Here is a 4,755-nt window from a genome sequence, read left to right on the forward strand (position 1 = left end):
GGACTTCACTGTACACATACAGCTCAAACCTCATCGAAATATTTATAACATAACCAAATACTCACCCTGTCATATCCTACCAGGTGATTTTCCCACCTTCCTTTTTTTATCCCTATTTACATTTCCCTTGGGTAACTATATGACAAAGAGGATAACATGACTCTTTTACTAATTCTAGTTCCCAAATGAATGCAAAGGGTGAGTAGTTGAACCTGGAATAAGAAGAGAGCCAACCCAGTTTTAAAAGTGAGAGACAGTACCTACCTCAAAAAGCAATTTGCTTAGGAGTTAGATACCAGCTGCCTGCCCTTGTGGTCAAGAGAGCCCTACATCAGCAGTCAAAGGTAAAAATGAGAGTGAATCCAAAGGTGACACAGGTCGTCTATCTACACATTTTTGAAAGGTGAAGACATAAAAATTGCAATATTTTCTCCTTCGTTGTTCAAGATGAAATTAGTGAAATGAGTTGAAACCATATGCAAGGTCCATCATAACCCCTTCATAACACACATTCAAGGCCAGTCAGGCCCAAGCCAAGGAGGGCACTGGGAATACCTTCTCTGATTGCTGTGGGCTACATTTGATCTCTAAGACTACAGAATGAAAATTTCATTTAAGGGAAAAAAGATAAGAGACAAGTGTTCAGATCTTCAAATGCTCCACCATGAAAGCTGCCAGATGGTAACTGGTATGGAAGACATTTATCCCTTTAGTTCCTGGGGCAGCCAGGAAAGGCATAGAGTTGCAGTTCATCCCCTCTGGCCTTCAGAGCCTCATCCATATCCCCTGGGTGATGCAATAGGATCTCTGATTTGTGGATCAAAATGTGGTGAAGGATGGAGGCACTGTTGTTCTTGTCCCCTCTCTCATCTCTGCTGATATCTGCATGGTTTCCAGGCAGTGGGAGATTCTGGGCCAAAAGCTCACCATGATGCTCTGGCATCTTTTGTGACAACAGGGTCCTGGCTACCTGAGGCAACTGGTGAGAGGTCTTGGGAACTTCAGGGGGTCAAGATGGCCATGATGCTTGCATGACCCTAATCCTAGAGGCTCTGTACCATGTGGTGGCAGCACTGCCAGAGAAGTTTAAACCAGGCCCTAGGAACTCTGTGGGAGATGGTGGCTTGTATCATCATAGTGTATTTTTTTTTATTATCAAAACTTTTTATTGCAAGGTAAGGAGAAACAGAAAACTGTCCACTGTTGTTTCTGTCCTGCTGAAGGAAACACATAAAATTTTTGAGAAGTTTCTTCATATTGAAAGACTATTGGGAGATCTTAACTCTCTTTACTAGAAGACAAACTCAGGAATGAACTATCAGAAATTGTAAATATGGATACCATATAAAGAGCTGGAAAGTGACACTTCCTTCCCTAGTCTTACAATAGATTCTTATAGAAAAGAATGAAAAGAGAAATATAGATATTTATAAGTTAATGTAAATTGTGACTGATGGTTGACATCACCAGCAAGGCTTAATATTAGCCTACTTAAAATTAGGCCTAAGAGTTACCCCCGGAGAACCTTTTTTGTTGCTCAGATGTGGCCTCTCTCTCTCAGTCAACACAACAAGCAAACTCACTGCCCTCCCCCTCTCTACTTGAGACATGGCTCCCAGGGGTACAAACCTTCCTGGCAATGTGGGACAGAAATCCTAGAATGAGCTGGGACTCAGCACCAAGGGATTGAGAAAACCTTCTAGACCAAAAGGGGCAAGAGAGAAATGAGACAAAATAAAGTGTCAATGGCTGAGAGATTCCAAACTGAGTCCAGAGATTATCCTGGAAGTTATTCTTACACATTGAGTAGATATCACCTGTTTAGTTAAGGTGTGATGGAGAGGCTGGAGGGAATTGCCTGAAAATATGAAGCTGTGTTCCAGTAGCCATGTTTCTGGAAGATGATTGTATAATAATATAGCTTTCGCAATGTGACTGTGCAATTGTGAAAACCTTGTGTCTGATGCTCCTTTTATCTACCTTACCAACAGATGAGTAAAATCTATGGATTAAAAATAAATAAATAATAGAGGGAACAAATGTTAAAAGTTAGTAGATTGAAATGCTAGTAATCAATGAAAGGGAGGGGTAAGGGGTATGGTATGTATGAATTTTTCTCTGTTTTCTTTTTATTTCTTTTTTCTGAATTGATGCAAATGTACTGAGAAATGATCATGATGATGAATATACAACTATGTGATGACACTGTGAATTATTGATTATATAACAAGAACAGAATGATCATTGTGTTTGTATGTGGTTATGTATCATAAATAAAAATAAATAAAAGATAATCTTATTTGGCCAAGAAAATCCAAGATCAAGTAGCACCAACCAAAGCATCCTTCAAAACCCATCAGGAGAACAGAGAACAACTTTACACAGGAGTAACAGAGGCTTTGGGGGTAAATTCTAGTCTTCGGAGAAGCATAGAATTACTTTCACAAGAATCTCAGAAATGGAAGGGAAGAGTGGACAAAAATGTATTAAAGAGCAAAAAACATCTCAGAAAACTCTAAACTGCCTATGGGTCAAGTTTTTTATAATAAACAGAGCCAGCTCAAGTTTCCAGGTGAATGCTTGCAAAAGTTAATTAATTGGAATGCTGTTCTTGCGGAAGGCAAGATGGATCTTTGGAACTTGGAATTGGATACTTGAAGACGTCTCATGATCTAATGGAGACTTCTTACCAGAAGAATCCAGAAGACTTTTAAAGAAACTAATTATGTGTCAATGTTAAACATTTACTTAAAACTCTCCAAGGAAAAACAAAACAAATATACATGCAATTAACTCAGGAGGACAAAACACCTAAAAACCATGTCAAAATTCCCCAAAACAAGAAAGTTTTTTCTCTAACCAGAAAACACCCAGTTAGAAAGAGATAGGCAAATGCTCCAGAAGAAATATCAAGTCTATTGAAAACTTCATTAAGAAAAAGAAAGAAATTTTTTTCCATATCCAATTTTTAGAGAATTTACCCCATAGAAGAGAATCTTTCCTAAGCAGATGAAAACATCAGTGCATGTGAAGAACTACACATATATAAAATTAAAGCCTAAATTATTTCAAAGTCAGAAGAATCACTGGGCATTATCAAGGACTTTTCATTTCCCAAGAGAGAAAAACTCATGAAGTTGACATGAGATTTCTGTTGGCTGAGGGAAACTTCAATAACATAAGAGAAAATGCATACATCACACAAAAATTGATTGAGGAAGAACATAAAGTTTCTGAAAATTATCCTTGCAGCTTTGATGTTCCAAATGGCAAAGTTGGCAGAGTCCCAAGTGAGCAACCAGGAACTTTTATCAGTTGATTAACATTTGGATTATTTCTACCTTCTGACTATTATGAATAATGCTGCTATAAACATTTGTGTACAAGATTTTGTTTGGACATATGTTTTCATTTCTCTTGGGTAGCCTAGGAGAATTGCTGGGTTATATGGAAACTTTTGATTAACTTTTTTGAGGAAGAACCAGACTGTTAATCAAAGCAGCAGCACCATGTTTACATTTCCACCAGCAGTGTATGAGATTGACAATTCTTCCATAATCTCTCCAGCTCTTGCGATTATCTTACTGATTATAGTCAACCTAGTGATAGTGAAGTAGTACCTCATTGTGGTTATGATTTGTATTTTCCTGATAACTCATGATTTTGATCATCTTTTCATAGGCTTATTGGTCATTTATATATCCTCTTCAGAGAAATGTCTAGTTAGATCTTTGCCCATTTTTTTTTTTTTGAGGTTTGGACAGATTTATTGAAGCATATAGGGCAATAGAAGAGAAATCCATTCAGTAGTGTATTACACGTTGCCACTACTTTTAATGTATTATTAAAATATTATATCTCATAACTAAGCTGTTGGCTGAAAAACAAAAGGAGAAACATTTAGCACATTTGTTAAAGACCAAAAAGAACAAGATTTTGAACTTGAAAAAAGATCAAGTTACTGAATTAAACAGCAGCATTCTCTGCTAATCTAGAATCTCATCGTGTTTAAAGTAGAGGTTCTGTGTGGATCTAGTCATTTGTTACAGCAACCAGAAGAGATGGAGGCAGGCATGCCCCGTAGAGGTGGTGGCAGAGCTAGCAGAACGGGAGGGCTGGTCTGGTCAGGTGAGCATGTCCCAAGAGAGCAACAGCAGATTGCTGTCCAGCAGGCTGGGAGGCAGGAGCATGGACCCAGGTTATCCTTTCTTTGATCTTCCGTGACATACACTGTAGTTTTAGGAGGCTCCTGAGATCCACCCTGCCTGCCGTACTGTGGGTATCCTTGGTAAGGGTACCCCTGAGGAGGTTTACAGTGTCCCCCCATAGGTCCTAGAGGGTAGACCCAGTCCCCATTGACAGTGTGGGTAAGGAGGGTAGGGGGCCTTGAGGCTGGAGCCTGAATAAGGTGGAGGGTTCCCTGGGTGCATCACGGACCGCAAACTGTACCACTCCTCTGCTCCTCCTATTCCACCTGGCTGCACTACTAGGTTGGACACTAGTCTGCCCTTTACCCAATTTTTTTTTTCTTTAAAGCAATACAATTTATGATATTGATGACAAGAATATTCTGGATTAAGGGTTCAATACATGCCAGTCTCTATGGTAACCATGTTGCATATATGTTCTCCAGTACGCATTTCAAATATAAAAGTCTTTATTTACATTCTTATATTTGAAGTGTTTTATAACATTTACTCTTTAAGGACCCACGGTGGTGGTAGAAAGTTCAATCAGTACAAAAGGATGTACGGA

At 38.8% G+C, this 4,755-nt stretch overlaps 1 pseudogene; it reads right to left on the reverse strand.

The window, feature by feature from the left end:
- Nucleotides 1-4,124: 4,124 nt before the first annotated feature.
- LOC143679472 (cysteine-rich and transmembrane domain-containing protein 1-like) lies at nucleotides 4,125-4,430 on the reverse strand (annotated as a pseudogene).
- Between the last annotated feature and the right edge of the window lie 325 nt (nucleotides 4,431-4,755).

The sequence above is a fragment of the Tamandua tetradactyla genome, chromosome 4 (genome assembly GCF_023851605.1).
Source record: "Tamandua tetradactyla isolate mTamTet1 chromosome 4, mTamTet1.pri, whole genome shotgun sequence".
In the NCBI taxonomy this organism is placed as follows: Eukaryota; Metazoa; Chordata; class Mammalia; order Pilosa; family Myrmecophagidae; genus Tamandua; species Tamandua tetradactyla.